This window comes from Danio aesculapii, chromosome 4 (assembly GCF_903798145.1).
Source record: "Danio aesculapii chromosome 4, fDanAes4.1, whole genome shotgun sequence".
Lineage (NCBI taxonomy): Eukaryota > Metazoa > Chordata > Actinopteri > Cypriniformes > Danionidae > Danio > Danio aesculapii.
In genome coordinates, this window is record NC_079438.1 from 15,979,310 (window position 1) to 15,997,847 (window position 18,538).

Below are 18,538 nucleotides of genomic sequence, written 5' to 3' on the forward strand. Positions count from 1 at the left end.
CAATGTTATAAAAGACTGCAAATAAAAGCTATTACTTTGAACTTTCTTTTTTAATAACACAAATAAATCTCTTTTACTCTCTAGTAAATCTTGTGCAGTGTGTTTTAGCATCAGATACTATTATCCTGATAAATTCAGCCATCATGAATGAGCAGTTATACAAATTAAAACTATTCTTTAACAGAAAATTTGTTACATTTATCAGATCAGTCAACAAAAATAGTGCTTACAGTGTATTACCCTTGATGGAAAGATTTAAACTGTTAGTACGTTTTTATGCTGTTTAGTTCAAAATGAAAGTGAAACTGAAAGCAACACTACCGCTACCGACATCAACCAGCAGATGGCGCTCGGACACCACAAAAACTCAAACCCATTTATTATGTGCCACACATATTGCCATTTCCCTTGATTCAGCCATACGTTATTATTATCCAGTACATGTTTGCTCTTCTAAGACTACAACACAGTTATTTAAAATGGTAATAACATTTCACAATCAGTCAGTTTTTATTTATCTCTTAAGTTAAAAGTTAATAAATTAAAGATTCAGGATGTACCTGATGAATTCATTTTAAAGACTGTTCAATGTAATTGAACAGTAACCTAAGAATCTAACCCTAACCCTATATCTCACAGCAATTCCTGACTTTTTTATTTGGCTTGTACATATGAATGTATGGGATCTCATTAGTACATTTTAGTATGATTAATTTGCTCATCCCTCAATGATGGTTGGGTTTAGGGGTGAGGTTTGGTGCCTCCTTTTAAAAATCCTCCATTTTCGTAGATCTGAACTCTGAATTAGCCACTAAACTGACAAAACATGAAATAGTTGTTCCCAGTGGGATCAGGCTGCATCTGCAGAGTATGAGTAAACAGGAGCTTTAATCAGATTTGAAGAACAAACGTTTAATAAAACAGACGGCTTTGTTTAACATTTGGTTTAATTATATTTACTGGACATGTGGGTCAAATATAGGACATTTGAGTAGCATACTGCATTTAAATTAAATCTTTCAACTACTTTATTACTTTTGCATTTTGCTTTAGAATTACTATCACATCAATTAATGCTTTTAACTACATTTATTCAGTTTTATTTCAGAGATTAACATAATTTGAATTTATTAATAATTGAGTGGATTTTTTCAGTGTTTTTTATTATAATTTAAGAATTAATTAAATGTTGCTAAAAATAAGAATCAAATAATATAATTACAGTACTTATTTGATTTTATTACTTACTTTATTTCAATTTACTTATTTTTTAGAAACATTTAGAAGCAGAGCTACATGGCCTTCTATTAGTTTTTGTATTTCTACTTGTTGTAATGGCCTGTTGTTTTTGCAATAAAAAAATACATTTTAAAAAGCAGTGTGATGTGGCTGTATATCAGCAGTGGTGGGAGGCATGTGTTATAGTGTACACTAGGCACTCGAGAACGATTGTCCCTCTACCTGTTGTTTCAATCCCCTGAGAACTTTGCTCATCTTCAGAACGTAAATGAAGACACTTTAGATGAAATCTGAGATCTCCCTCGTCTGTCATAGACAGAAAGAGTCCAGAGATGCTCAAAGTCCAGAAAAGGAACCAAAAACATTGTGAAAACAGTCCATGTGACTTTAGTGGTTCAATTGTAATCGACTTCCAAGAACATTTTGTGTGCAAGAAAATGTTGACAAAAGCAGCCAAAGTAGGAACTGTTGAACCAAATAGTGGCTGTTTTTGCTCCTGTATTCTCTTCATTTGCATTCAGGCGAAGAAACTAAAACAGGTTTGGAAAAAGTAGAGGATAAGTAAATGACAGAATTGTAATTTTTATGTGAACTACCCCTTTAATGCTTCTGTGAGTAAAGGTAAATAAATATTATTACTGAAGATATTGCTAAAGAATGGCAGGAACACAGATAGTAAGAGACAACAAATTCAAATGAAAAAAAGAAACCCTATATAAGCCTATGAAGTTGTAGAAATAGAAAAGAAGAGATCATAATTATGAGGATGAGATTTGAACTCATATTAATAGGAAGTAATGTGTTGTAGACATGCAAGTCATCATGAACTGGATTAAAAAGTTGATCAAATTTGTCTTAAATGTTTAGATTAAAGGTTTTGATCTACTTTAAACTCTGAAGTGTGAGTTTGAGCGAGAGAGAGAGGGAGATTAGATAAAGTGTAAAGTGAAAAACATGGGAGAAATGTATCAATAAGTCATGACTGCAACAGTAAGTGGCAAAAAAGCTAAACAAAAAGACTTTTATTTTGGCGTGGCGTGACGTCATCAGGCGGCGCCGCTTTAGCGGTGTGATTCAACTGGAGAAAGGTTTGTTTTAAAACGTTTACAGATATAAACCGATTTAATTAAAGTTGCAGGTTTTTAATCCTGTGCTGTATTACGTTCCTGCTGTTGGAAATATTATTTTAACCCTTTATACAACGTAGTACTATTTTATTCTCAGTAACCGAGGGCTATTGTTTAAATAAAGTAACAAAAAATGTGTGTAATAAGTGTTTTAAAGAAACGTTTTACCTGATGTATTTTTGTTAATTACTCTCATTAAAAGAAACTGTTGAAGCAAGTGTTGAAGAGAAGTTATTTTGTTTCTGTTCATTGTTTTATTCATTTAAACAGAACATTTTTATTGTTTTGTTTATTTTAAACAGGATAAAGTGTCCAAACACAGAGAAAAACTCCTGCTGAAGCGACTGATCTCCACACTGTTATAAAGATGGCGTTTATTAAAGAGGAGAGTGAAGATGTGAAGATTGAAGAAACATTCAGAGTCAAACAGGAAGATCTGCAGGAACAAACAGGTTAGTTTTCATTCTCAAAGACCAACTCAGTCATTTGATCCTCATTCAGATATATTTAATAATAAGAATACTAAATTAAATCCATCTTGCAGCCCTGAGTGTGCTGCCTAGTTCTCCTAAATGCACATAAGCACTCATTGAAAGACAGGAATGAGTTTCTTTCGTCACTTGTTCTCATGTCTTTTGTCATTAATTTTATGTATTATTAGTCTCCCGTTTTCTTGTTCTCCTACTGTTTGTAAAGCATTCTTGAGCACTGGCGGTTTATAACATAAACAAAAACAATAAATTAAATAAAGTTTAACTGAGCTGATGATATTTGACCTACAGTATTCTCATAGAAGATATCTGCTATTACAGTGACAGTGTTTGGCTTTGTACTTTCCATTTGCAAACGTCACGTTGATCACAATTCCCTTTTTTTTACATCAACTTTATAGGTTTAAACTTGTTTCTAGTAGTTGTTACTAGTTCTCACAGACAGTATCTGAGTTAGAATTACTTCGTTATTATAATAACTAATTACCAGGGCTATTGTGTTTAAACAGGGTTTCTGTGGGGTCTTAAAAAGTCTTAAGTTTTCTGAAATATTGTGTTGTAGGTCTTAAATCTTTTTTTAAACAAGTCTTCATTTTCCTTTGTTCGTGTTTTGCTACCCAATCTGGCCAAAACCCATACAATTACCAACAATCCATCTCAATAAAACTTTCAACTTTTATTCAAAAAGGTCATTTTAACTCTATTTATCATAATGGTTTAATTATTTTCCTTACAATAACATTTGTTTAAACGTGCTCCATGTATTTACTGCTGAGGACATCGACCTGGATAGATGTTGTACATAGATTTAGTTTATTATAGTTTTTAAAACATTTGTTCATTTTTTATTTTTATTTTAAAGAAAGTTTATGTTGAAAAAAGTGTGTGGATACAAGTAAAGCTTGCTTGTTTTTAATATTTAAAATCTTTTGCTAAGAAGTATCTAAAATATTTTGTTTTTTTATTATTCATTTATTATTGTATTATTTAAGGTATTAAATTATATATTTTTTGATAGGACTAATAAAAATCTTTTTCATTCGGGCCATTTGAAAAATTCCTTAGCCTTATGAGTCTAAAATTTTATTCATAATGGTCTTTAAAAGTCTTACAATTAACTTGGTGAAACCTGTAGAAACCCTGGTTTACAGTATGTCAGAAAACGTGGATGCCCCCAATTTAAAATACGCAGATTGAAACAGACACTGAAATCATTCATTCTTATAAAACATTGTACAGTATTCTAAACTATATGATGTTGTTGTGGGACGACATGTGGCAAAACGAACAAATTATAGTGGAACAATAACGTTTAGCATTGCACTGACTACAACTGGCCAACAAACTAGTCTAAAAATTACTTTTGCTGCTTAAATGGATTGCAGCATGCTGATGATATACAAAAAAATTGTTCACCCTGGATCATTCTGATCCTGGATAAACAGAATCCTGGGTTATCTGTAATCATGTTCCACACTGCTCATGCTATACCTGGGGTTAAAAAATAATCTTGGGTGTTCATTAACAGACATTTCACATTCACAAACCATGGGTTAACATTATTATTTGTATATTTACCTTTTCATTGTCCCTGATTGGACAAACAGCAGGTCACCTTTTTAGATGGCATTTCTGCATCTTATCAGGTATATAAATTGTCACCATGTTAGGTCTTCAGCTAAGCCTCAGGACATGCACAAAGGCAAGAAAACAAAGACAAAAGTACAAATGAATGAAAACAAGTAGCAAAGTAAGTCATCTCGCCATCTCCTCATCAGTTTACAGCAAACAGAGCATTAAGCATTTGCATAAGTTATATACAATAATGCAAACTCACAAATACTGTAAAAGCGTGAATTATGCTCACTTGCTATGAACATGCAGGATTTGTGTCCATCGTGTCTTCCAAGCAGGTTAAAAAAATTTCAATCCACATGAATATTTATTGAATTTATCTGCAAGTTTCGTCTTTCTGCAACATCTCGTCTTTCGTTGTTTGTTTGTGTGGTGTTGCAGTCCAGGTTACCGGAAGCAACTGGCAAACTCCGGTAGCTGGTTAGAAAGTTTGATAACGCTAAACTTTTGCACTGCACATGCGCGATCACTCTGACAACTGGACTGTCTTAACGTTGCCTGTTTTTGGGGAGAGCTGGGAATACAAAACCACCGTAATGTGAAAATACATGAACTGAAACATGTATTGGTCAACATGATGTATTATTAATGTTAAATACACCTGTTATGATACTGGAGATTATCTGAATGTGATGTATGTGATCATCTATAAAAGTGCAATATTTTAATACTCACCGAAGGGAATTTAGTGGAGTCTTTTAGTTAGTCTTTTGCAGTGGAGGGCAAATAGTGGTAATTTCTACATGTATACATTTATTTTCTTGTTTGTTTGTTTTGATTTTTGTTTCCTTATTTTACTGATAACTTTATTAATTTTTTTATGGATATCATTTGTACATATGAGCAGTTTTGGCTGGACTGTAAAGAGGAGCGGACACTGTCAATTAGGGGTGTAACGATACACTCAGCTCACGATACAATGTGTATCACGATATAGTGTTCACGATTCGATATGTATCACGATATTTGAAATAAAAATTAAAACTGAAATGCAAATAAAAGATTTATTTAAAAAATTACCAAGTAAACAATTTTCAATGTATTTCTTTTGTTTCTTTTTGTTGTTCTTTAAGAAAATAACAAAATTAAGGAAAATTTAAGTAAAGGAGCAAAAATTTAAAAAATTGCATTCTATTCAAGTAAATTTTCTCACGATTTTGTAGATGTAAAATAAAGGTGAATATGAGTAGGCTGTTATTATTGATATTTCTCAGACTTATGGTAAAACAACAATAATATTGTGTGTAGGTCTACTGTTGGTTAAAATGCTAAATTTTGAATAGACTTTGAATAATGAACTTGAACAGACTTTAAATTTGTCCTGGTCATTAATGCACAGTAAAGTGATGACATCAGAATACAACTATTCATAATTCTGAAGTTGTATTATTATGTTTGAGACATATGCTCGCAATCTGTCATTAACAATATTATTAGACCTTCACTAGTAAAATCAGACATTTGACATTATCAGATTCCTTATCGCATTATATTCAATATTATATAGGCTAGAATAGTTGTACTGACACTGTTAAACATTTATTCTCATCCACAACACTGTGTTCGCTATGGAAAAAAACATTAAATGCTTGTCGTAATCATAACTCTAAAATGCGATATGATCATTGAATGACTTGCACGCTTTCGGTTTCATTTTCACTGTTAAGTGCTGTTCATACTTCGCGTGCGACTCTCTAACGATCACTCCGTGCCACAAACTGAATGTTATTTACAACTTTATTACCTGTTATTCACAGCCTATGGAGGTTCTGTTCACTAAACCAGACGCGTGCGCATCTATCATTAAGTAGGGCGCGCGCCCGCCCTCTCTGTAGTAACAGCTCACGGTCAGCAGCTGTTATGAAGCGGACAGGAGACAGAGGTAAGGAAACGTTAGGGTGTTTATTAAATGACAACAAGGAGCACATGAAGGATAGCCAGGAGGATCAGGAATGATGTTGGGGTCTTTTCCTCCGTGGCTGGGTAACAGGAATACACGAGGATGGACAGCACACACCAGATACAGCTGACAGAGGATGACACAGACTTGGAAGGACTGGAAGACAGGACGATTCGGGTGGACCAGGAAGACTAGGAGGAATACAAAGAGAACAGGTAAGTAAAGCGTTTGTTTTAGCTGAGGATGACTACGCTGAGTGGTCGCTCAGTTGTCCGCTTTCGTCGAGACGAGCCCGGACAATGAGCGACTGGAGTGCTGTGCTTTTATCTGGTGCTCGTGAATGTGATGCAGCTGTGTGCTCATTAGAAGTCAGGTGATGGTGATCTTCGTGAGTGGGGATCGTGAGAGCCTGACCAATCCGTGACAGTACCCCCCTCCCCAGGGCCCGCTCCTGAGGGCCGACACCTCCGACGCCGTGGTGGTCTCCCTCTGCCTCTAGGCGCTGGGAACTCAGGGTGGCTCTCATGAAACTCCACCATGAGACTAGGATCGAGAATATCAGCTCTGGGAACCCATGTCCTTTCTTCGGGGCCGTACCCTTCCCAGTCCACCAGGTACTCCAACTGGCCACCACGACGTCGGGAACGCAAGATCTCCTTCACTGCGTAGACGGCTCCTTCTTCTAGGAGCAGTGGAGGAGGGGGTTCCTCTTCGTGGTCAGGCTCTGTGGAGGGAAGAACAGGATCGTGATAGGGTTTCAGGAGTGATACGTGGAATGTAGGGTGAATACGGTAGTGAGAGGGTAATTGTAGTTTGTAGGTGACGGGGTTAACCTGTTCCACGATGGTGAAGGGACCAACAAATCGGGGACTTAACTTGCGAGAGGGCAGTCGCATGCGTATGTCCCGGGTGGATAGCCACACCTTTTGTCCGGGTGTGTATCTGGGTTCTTCAGACCTTCTTCTATCGGCGGTTACCTTGCTTCGACGGACTGCCCTCTGCAGATGTTGATGAGCCTCGTCCCAGACTCTCTCGCTCTCCCGGAACCAGTGATCCACTGCGGGGACATCAGATGGTTCGCCATCCCAGGGAAAGAGCGGTGGTTGGAAGCCCAGGACGCACTGGAATGGCGTGAGTCCGGTGGAGGGTTGCCGCAGTGAATTTTGGGCATATTCTGCCCAGCCCAAATACTGGCTCCAGGAGCTCTGGTGACCACTGCAGAAGGTCCTCAGGAACCGTCCCACCTCCTGAATCTTCCTCTCTGTCTGCCCGTTGGTTTGGGGATGATATCCAGAAGAGAGGCTGACGGCCACACCTAGGAGCTTGAAGAAGGCTTTCCATAGACGTGAGATGAACTGTGGACCTCTGTCCGACACAATATCTTCTGGAATACCAAATGACCTGAAGACTTGATTAAAGATATTGTCGGCTGTTTCAAAGGCTGTGGGAAGACCTTTCAGAGGGATTAGTTTGACAAACTTTGAGAATCTATCTACGATGACTAGAATACAGGTATTACCTTCTGACGAGGGGAGGTCAGTGATAAAGTCCACTCCTAGGTGTGACCAGGGACGGTTCGGAATCGGCAAGGGATGGAGCTTTCCAGCGGGTAGATGACGTGGGCTCTTGGATTGGGCACAGTCCTTACAGCCCTGAACATATTGCCTCACATCCCTTGCCATGTTTGGCCACCAGAATCGTTGGGATACTAGCGAGAGAGTATTGTTGATCCCTGGATGTCCAGTGCCTAGCGAGGTATGTAAGGAGTGGATCAGATCTACCCGGTGTTCAGGTGGTATGAACTGCCGATGAGGAGGGCATCCCGGCGGAGCAGGGGCTTCCGGAGTGGCAACGACTGGAGGAGCGTTCCAGGTGATCGGACAAATGGAGATGTGTTCGGGAAGAATCTTCGTTGGGAGTTCTTCATGATCGTGATGCTCGTGTAAACGAGAGAGAGCGTCTGCTCTTAGATTCTTGGGTCCTGGACGATAGGAAATGGAGAAATCAAAACGTGAGAAGAAAAGTGACCATCTGGCTTGACGTGGACATAGTCTCTTGGCCTCTTTGATATATTGGAGGTTTTTGTGATCTGTGATCACCTGGAACGGATGTTTGGCTCCCTCCAACCAGTGACGCCACTCCTCCAAGGCTAGCTTGATTGCTAGAAGCTCCCTGTCTCCTATGCTGTAATTCTGCTCCGCCGGGCTCAACTTCCGAGAGAAATAGGCACAGGGATGCAGTCGGGGCGGTGTATCATGATGTTGGGATAATACTGCCCCGACGCCGGTGGTGGATGCGTCCACTTCCACCACGAAAGGAAGATTTGGGTCAGGATGAGTCAGGAGTGGGGCCCTTGTGAACTCCTTCTTAAGAAGGCGGAAGGCTGCGGCTGCTTCTTTGGTCCACTCCAGTCCTTTGGGTTTACCCTTGAGGAGATTAGTGAGAGGTGATGTAATCCTGCTGTAGTCCTTGATAAACCGTCTATAAAAGTTAGCAAACCCAAGAAACCTCTGGAGCTCCTTAATGGAAGTGGGTTCTGACCAGGATAGAACAGCCTCAATTTTCTTCCCATCCATACGTATACCGGTTTGGTCAATGATGTATCCCAAGAAATGAATCGACTTCTGGTGGAATGAGCATTTCTCCGCTTTGAGGTAGAGGTGATGTTCTCTCAATGTGTGTAGGACCTCCGCAACGTGTTGGCGATGTTCGGCCTCACTCCGGGAGTAAATGAGGATGTCATCTATGTACACTATTACAAAGTGGTGAAGAAACTCCCGGAGGACTTCATGAATGAAGTTTTGGAATACGGAGGGGGCGTTGACCAGACCGTAAGGCATGACCTCATATTCATAGTGGCCAGTAGGGGTCACGAATGCTGTCTTCCATTGGTCCCCCTCACGTATTCTTATCAGATTATACGCGCTGCGGAGGTCCAATTTAGTGAAGACTTTAGCTTCTCGGAGCTGTTCCAAAGCGGCTGGTACCAGAGGAAGGGGATATCGGTATTTTACTGTACCGTTATTTAGGACCCTGTAGTCGATGCATGGACGCAGCCCTCCGTCCTTCTTGGCCACAAAGAAGAAGCTTGAGGCGGCTGGTGATTTTGAGTGACGTATGTACCCCTGACTCAGAGCCTCCCTTATGTAATCTTCCATTGCCTGATTCTCTGGAAGCGAGAGCGGGTAGATCCTACCTCTTGGCAACTGGGCATCTGGAACTAGGTCGATCGCGCAGTCCCATGGCCGATGCGGCGGTAGCTGGGAAGCTCTCTTGGGGCAGAAGACATCATGAAAGGAGCTGTACTCCTTAGGAATGTGGATAGACTGCTTCTCAGGAGGACTCTCGACCGATGTTGTAAACAAAGAAATGGGGTTCCGACCTTGAAGAGGGAGATTTGGAAAACAGGTAGGTGTACATCCAGATCCCCATTTCTTTATCTCTCCTGTGCCCCAAGAGATGATGGGATCGTGCTTCACCAGCCACGGGCGCCCTAGAATGATGTCCATATTTGCACCCTCCAGAACCAGAAATTGAATCCTCTCTTGATGTAACAACCCCACTTGAAGAAGGATGTCTTCGCATTGTCGATGGATACGGGTCGAAGATCGAGTGCACTGGGTTATCGGTTGTATCTGGTATATATGCGAGGACGCCTCAGTACGTAGGTGGAGTTGACGACAGAGGGATTGGGAGATGAAGTTCCCTGCTGACCCGGAGTCGATGAGGGCTGTGACAAGGAGAGAAATAGAGGCAGTAGTTATTTGTACGGTGGTAGTAAGTGGTTTACATTGTTCAATATTCGTACTGAATACACTCACTGAAGTCCGAATGGGACGAAGGGGACACTCCATACGGGTGTGTCCACTGACACCGCAGTATAGACACAGACCCCGGGTCAGCCTCCTCTGTCGTTCCGCTGATGTCAGTCTTCCAGACTCTATTATCATGGGTTCTGGTTCTGGAGAGGCTGTTGACTCAGGCGATTGGAGGAGTGCAGACGAGGGGGTGATGGTGTCCTGTTGATAGGAACGGAGACGATCGGAACATCGGAGAGAATGTTGGATGAATCTCTCCAGACCCATAGTATCATCTAATGTGGCCAGCTGGATTCGGAGAGTGGGTTCCAAGCCGAGCCGGTACGTGGTCAACAACGATCTCTCATTCCATCCACTTGCAGCTGCTAGAGTGCGAAACCGGAGAGCATATTCCTGTGTAGATAGAGTACCTTGCTTTAGATGATACAGCTGCTCTCCAGCGGCTACTTCCCCATCAGAACGTCCAAACACCTCTTTGAAATACTCCGTGAAGGTAGTGATGGAATTCATGACCGGCCCGGCTTGGTTCCAGATCGTCTCAGCCCATTTAAGTGCAGGCCCAGAGAGTAGTGATACGATGTAGGCGATCTTTGACTTATCTGTGGGATATAGAGAAGGTTGCATTTCGAATATGAGGGAACATTGTAACAGAAAACCATTGCACTCCCCCGCTCCGCCTGAGTAGGGCGCTGGTCGGGCCATGGGACTGGAAGGAAGGGCCGAAGAAGAAACTGTGGAGGCGGAAGTGCTCGGTGCTGGTGGCGCGTTGGAAAGTGGAGCTGGTGGCTGTAGAATCCGCTTCAACTGGTCCACCAGCTCTTGAAAGTGATCGGGGGTGCTCATGTTGTCGTCGTTATGGGTCCGGGCTTCTGTTATGAAGCGGACAGGAGACAGAGGTAAGGAAACGTTAGGGTGTTTATTAAATGACAACAAGGAGCACATGAAGGATAGCCAGGAGGATCAGGAATGATGTTGGGGTCTTTTCCTCCGTGGCTGGGTAACAGGAATACACGAGGATGGACAGCACACACCAGATACAGCTGACAGAGGATGACACAGACTTGGAAGGACTGGAAGACAGGACGATTCGGGTGGACCAGGAAGACTAGGAGGAATACAAAGAGAACAGGTAAGTAAAGCGTTTGTTTTAGCTGAGGATGACTACGCTGAGTGGTCGCTCAGTTGTCCGCTTTCGTCGAGACGAGCCCGGACAATGAGCGACTGGAGTGCTGTGCTTTTATCTGGTGCTCGTGAATGTGATGCAGCTGTGTGCTCATTAGAAGTCAGGTGATGGTGATCTTCGTGAGTGGGGATCGTGAGAGCCTGACCAATCCGTGACAGCAGCGCAGTGAGCGCACGTCGTGTGTGATTTTGCGGCCGTGAATACATAATTACATGAAGACAGAAATGACATTTTTGGGTGAATTGTACCTTGTAAACACAGTATGTGACTCTTTCAACACCATTAGGAGGTATGCATGTCGCTGAGCAAAGTATGTAAAACAATGTGAAGACTTCGGTTGTGTTTGACCCAGTATGCGTGTCAAGAAGCGGACGAGTCTAAAGCAATGACGGTAAAACCGAAATGTTGCCAGACGTCCGACTTTGAGAGGATGGGCCATAGTGTATTTCAACTCCATTCATCTTGACCTGGCAACGTTACTGCTGCTAGTTCAAGCAATCTGAACTTACATGTGACAGCAGTTCACTAATAAGAGAAAACGGACGTCATATGGTAATAAAATCGTCATAACGCCACGATGGATATTGTGACATTTTTGCATCGCAATAAATCGTACCACGATAAATCGTTACACCCCTACTGTCAATAAATTACATTTTGCACATAAGTGCTCTGCCATATTCTTAGTGACCTGTATTCCATCACGCCTCGTCACACTCTCCCTTGTGTGGTTTTAAACCTTTTTTTTTTTAAATCCTGTTGAGCACAAAAGAAGATATTTAAAATAAAAATTAAAAAAACGCTGGCTTTCTTTACGTTCCGGAAGAAAGGAAATGTTTAAAACCACATGACGGAGAGTAAATAGTAAGGTCATTTTAATTTTTGGGTGAAACATCCATTTCATGCTTGTTGCTTTGTGCCTTTGTACTAAAGTTCACTCTTTTTTTGTTGTTTTTTTAAGAGCTGATGGTGCTGAAAGAAGAGACTCATCAACTGAATGAAATGGAAGAGAAACAGTTAGAGAAAAACCAAGAAATAACAACTGATGAAAAACCCACACTGACTAAAAAGACTTCATCACGCGGAAGACCTCGGAAATCCAAATCTGCGTGTAATTTTACTTGTCGTCAATGTGGAAACCGTTTCAGTCAAAAAAACAACCTTCAAGTCCACATGAGAGTTCACACTGGAGAGAAGCCCTACACATGCCAACAGTGTGGACAATGCTTCTGTACTAGTGGAAACTTGGTAGTGCACATGAGAATTCACACTGGGGAGAAGCCGTACTCTTGCCCTCAGTGTGGAAAGAGTTTTAAGCAAAATGGCAACCTTAAAGTCCACATGAGAACTCACACTGGAGAAAGCCCGTACACATGCCAACAGTGTGGACAACGCTTCTATACTACAGGAAACTTTGCACAGCACATGAGAATTCACACTGGAGTGAGGCTGTACACATGCGAACAGTGTGGAAAAAGCTTCTATCATGCAGGAAACTTGGCAGTGCACATGAGAATTCACACTGGGGAGAAGCCTTACTCTTGCCTTCAGTGTGGAAAGAGTTTCAAGCAAAATAGCAACCTTGAAGTCCACATGAGAACTCACAATGGAGGCAGAATGTTTACTTGCACACAGTGTGGGAAAAGTTTTGCTCAAAAGCAAGACCTTGAGATCCACAATAGGATTCATACAGGAGAGAAACCTTACACATGCACAGAGTGTGGTAAAAGTTTCAGATGTAAAACACACTCAAATACCACACGATAACTCACACCGGAGAGAAGCCGTTTGCATGTTCTCAGTGTGGAAAGAGCTTCACAACTAAAGCTAGCCTCATGAACCACATGAATGGTCATACTGGAACCATAGTGTTCACATGTGATGAGTGTGGAAAGACTCTCACACGCAAAGACTCCATTAGGAAACACATGAAGTCTCACTCAGGAGAGGATCGTTTTAGATGCAGTGAGTGTGGAAAGGGCTTTAAATGTAAAAGAAGCCTCAGCACTCACATGAAGGTTCACAATGGAGAGCAGAGTCCTTAACACTGAGACCTTGTCCAGCGGAGCTTAGGGCTCTCTCCCAGGACAGCATGCCAAACAAGTGTGTACTCTTGAATACATATCAAGTTACTGAAAATGAAACCCTTTGAACACCTGAAGATTTAAACTCAATAACTGAAGAGGGGTGAAGATGTTTTTTGTAGTGTAGATCAGGGGTCACAGCCCAGTACCAGGTTGTAAGAGTTTTAACTTTATAATGAACCGATAACCATATTTTTGCACATTGCACACTTCCATGAAAAGGTCGGCACTGAAAAGAAAATTAGAAAGATTAGGGAGGAGAAACTGTCCTACACCCTTAGATTGTGTTTTTGATAATTCACATCATTTGATTGTCACTCGCATGAACAAACACTGATTTGCCTCCAGTTTTGGGCTTTTGTCCGCAATTTCACAAAACTTGTTGGCGAATGAAAGTTTGCCTAAACTCGTGCAGTGTGAACTCGCCATAATGACAGTGAGCGACTGATGCAGACTCCATAAAGCCCTGTTCAGACTACACAATGTCATTTGCCATTACGACAGATCAGATTTGTGTCAGATTATGAGATTTTGACTTGATCAAATCTTGATGTGTTGTGGGTAACAAATAAAGACTTTGGTTTCAAAACACTACAAATTCATTTGATGGACTAATTTGAGAAAAGAAACAAGTTTTCTATAGGAAGACAATTAAACTTTCTGTAGATAACTGGTTGCCTTTAAAGATACGCTTATGTGAAAACTCCCACATTACAACAAATAAGTTGGTGTATGGGGAAACCCAGTGTCGCTATTGTGAATGAGAACATGAGTGATTTTTTTAGCTTACATGCTAATTCCATCATGATTTAAGAGTAATAAGTTGTTTAATTCTTAACATTCTGATGGTTCTTAAAAAAAAAAAAAGATTTTTAAATCTAGATTAATCTCACACTAATCTTGGAATTAATCTAGATTAAAATAGCTCTTTTGAATTCTGCAGAAGGCATTCAGAATATGTTTGCTACCCAAATAATAAGTCTTTGAGAACGGGTTTCTCAAGCCAGGTTGCGCATTGGACCAGGGGCTCATCTCCTGTTTCCAAAATGCATCACAAACTGCTTGAGAAACTGATCTACTATGATAATTGATGATGAAAAAAATAAATGATGTTGAGTAAGATACTTGTGTTTACTAACTATTTATTCAGTTAAACATGAATTTTTAACTGTAGGGTTACATAAGCTCCAAACAGCGATTTTTGTTTACTTTAATCTGACTAAAGTCATAACTGAACTGAACAGAAATGGAACTAAGACATGTGGAGTATGCATATATTAGTGGCATTACTGAAGTAAACACTGCAATCAAACTACTACCTTCATGTAGACTTTTCGGCATATTTTCCGATCCACACATGCGGCTGTCAGTAAAGGACCGCACACACACACACCGCTAAATGCAGAAGTTTTTTTCTTTCCATTTGGCTAGCGTTATTAAATTCCATAACACTCTCACCAGTCCTTCCTCCCTGTTTGCGTCCCAGTGTGTCACAGGGGCATGAATGAAATGTTCATGAGTGAATGTGGAACTGCAGTTAAAGTCACCCAAAATTACAGGAAACTTAAATAAAAGCACTTCACGTAAACAACTTCATTATATTGTTGTGCATACATTTATACATGTGACAGAATTTGAGAATCGTATGAATTAGAAAGAAAAGTGATGGCGTGGTGTTCCCCTTCATAAGTGTGGAGTCGGAGAAGGTAAATATGGCGATCCGTTCACAAAGTTTTTATTTGATGTCTCTTCTTTTTATTTTCTCTGCTTAATCAGCCACAATATTATTGTCTATTAAGGCTAGATTACAGATGTCCATGTAGACATAGTCAGTAGTGTCTTCGAAGTATGTGAAAGATCCAGAAGGGCATCCTGCTGATTTGATTTAGAAGGGCACTTTTTTTCTCAGACGGCTCACTGGTCAGGTATACATCCACGCTAAAATATCAAGGTGAAAGTCATCATAGCTTGCGTAGAATAGACCCAGCTCCCAACCCAACTTTGAAAATAGATTAATGGCAATATTTTTTTTAAGAGTCTCATAACGGGCCACCACTTACATATAGATATATATATAATTTGTAAAGTATTTTCATATATCTGTGATGATAGGTTAACAACTGCATGAGGAATAAAGGTGTTCAATTACTCGCTGCGTGAGAATGACCCGAAACTCTGAGCGATGGCCAAGATCCAGCTGCTGCAGGACAGTCTGACTCCAGGACACATGCGGGGCTTTGCACTTGGTACAGATGAGGGTTTCTGTAACCATGTTGTACATCCTGTCGATGTCCAGAACCTGCCGTGCCCTTTTGTAAAGACCTCCACCTGTCAGCTGATGCTGTCCACATGCAGGATTAGGGCAAAGGACTTTGACCCTCCACAGCTTGTATGGCATCCACAGCAAAAGTGACAGAAAAATCTGGCTGGAGCTGGAGCCTGATTGTATGTAAGTGCAGGCTGTGGAGTGTAATACCAGACTTGGAGGTTGTTACGAAGCTCTGGCTTTCCTTTGGACCCCATTTTAAAAGCCTGCTGGCAATCCTCTTGTGGTCCTCTGGTGGCAAGGTTTCAGCCCAAAGGCGAGGAAGTGGAACAGCGGATGGAGATTGCAGCAATGACCCAGAAGGTGCAGTCTGCAAAGGAAAATAGAAGAATTCTGATTATTAATAGCATCCTGTACATATATTCATTTATTGTAAATCTCTGTTCATAGCTAATACAACCTGTATATAATGTTCATAGTACATCCATCTGTAAATATCACCATAGTTTTTCTATAAACTGCACTTTAGAACTTATACCTATATCCTGCACTTGCTGCTATTGCACTGCTAGTTAGACCTAAACTGCATTTCGTTGCCTTGTACTTGTGTAATTGTGTAACTTGTACATGTGTAATGACAATAAAGTTTAATCTAATCTAAAACAGATAAAACATTTAGTCTGGTAATGTAAATGCACCTTACATATTTGAGTGAGTAGACTTCACATGATGTTATCTTGATTATAATCTAAATACCTTTGATTTTAAGTGATTATTATGTATTTCAATTCCAAAAAACATTAATATAATTTTACCAATAAACATTTCCCCTAAAGACACATAAGTATTTTCCAATATAGTTATTTCTCTTTTTTCTTTCTACTTCTTTTCCATCCACATTTTTTTCTTTTACTACTGTGAAGATAAAATATCAACAGCAGAAGGATTAATTTTTGTCATTCTTTGCTTTATTTTTTCCTCTTTATTTTGTTATACATATATCATGCTTAGTTAATTAACATCAAGTTGATTTAATTGACAGGTCTTAAAACCACTTTGTGTGAATTCAGCTGGGGCAGCAAATATGCAAACTAAATGACCTTTTTTGGACAGAAAAGATGAAATTACTTACTGAGACAATGCTGGACGGCTCTGTGGAGCTGGTCACTGCCGCAATGGATGTGAGGACGGGGGCAGAAACAGGTCCTGTGTCTGTACAACCAAGCAGTATAACAAAGTACATTTTGTAAAAATATATCTATAAGTAACATTAACTCAGAATTTTTTGCAACCATTACTTTATTTGAACATTAATGTTTTATAAAACATTGGAAATGAATGACTGCTGCTAAACTGTAAAATTTTGTCACAGAGCTTATATGCAGAACAAAAAGTTTATAGAATGGTCCTTTTTTTTAATATATATGATTTTATGCACTAAAAGAATATTACAGAAATGTTATATTGAGATTTAATGTAACTGTACTTAATAAAAAAATACAAATTTATGTAAAAATAATGCTTATACCAAATTCTCTTAGAAAACTATGTGGATTATGACAATACTTACAGCCGTGCTTGGTGTAGAAGCACTACACACTGCTGAACTGGGCTGGACGTCAACCTGTGATGGTCTTTTAGCCACACTAAGATTTGGCTTTGCTGCAGAAATGGTGGGATCCGGAAAATCTTGGTTTGGTGAACTCAAAAAGGGCAAGACAAAAAACATTTCATTAAAAACACTGTGTTCACAATGGCAAAATGTACACTACTGTTCAAACGTTTGGGATCTGCTCGATGTATTTTTTTAGGTTTTAATTATGTTTATGAAGGCTACATTTATTTGGTCAAATATACAGTAAAAACTGGAATAATGTGAATTAATAATATAGGTAAATTAAATAAATAAAGAATAATTTATGTTATTCTATCCTTGAAAACGTTTTTACTGTTTCCCCAAAATATAAAGGAATGTTTCATGAGCAGCACAGAAAATCAAATAAAATCTACCTTATGTATGAGCAAATCAAACACAATAGAATTCTTTTTATATATGATTAATATGAAGCTTTTATATTTTAACAATTCCATTTTTTTGAACATTAGTGTATATCACATTACATTTCAAGCAATGACAAACTATCTTTCTATATCTTTGTTGTACAATCAGTTTGTTTTCTCTACAGATTTCAGGTTCAAGCTGTTTTTTATCACCACCCTCTGCTACTTTTACAGGAAGAAATAAGATATAAGTTAGAATAGATTTAATTAGACAACAGGTTCATTGCAAATAAATGTGACACATTAGATTTTGATTAAAATGACAGTTTTCTGGATCATGGAGCAATATGCAAACAAATATTTTTTTACTACCAAAGGAATAAATTATTGCATTGTTATATACAGTATTACTGTACTATTATTACATCATGCATTTCAACAAAAACATATATTGTATATTACAACATCACACTATGTGTTATTTACAGTTGAAGCCTGAATTATTAGCCGCCTTGTTTTTTTTTTTTCTCTCCAATTTCTGTTTATCGGAGAGAAGATTTTTTAAATCACATTTCTAATCATAATAGTTTTAATAACTCATTTCTAATAACTGATTTCTTTTATCTTTGCCATGATGACAGTAAATAATATTTGACTAGATATTTTTCAAGACACTTCTATACAGCTTCAAGTGACATTTAAAGGCTTAACTTGGTTAATTGGGTTAACCAAACTGGATAGGGTAATTAGGCAAGTTATTGGATAATGATGGTTTGTTCTTTAGACTATCGAAA

General features: G+C 39.4%; 1 pseudogene; it reads left to right on the forward strand.

The window, feature by feature from the left end:
• Positions 1-2,280: 2,280 nt before the first annotated feature.
• On the forward strand, positions 2,281-16,335 carry LOC130222121 (gastrula zinc finger protein XlCGF8.2DB-like; annotated as a pseudogene).
• Positions 16,336-18,538: the final 2,203 nt, after the last annotated feature.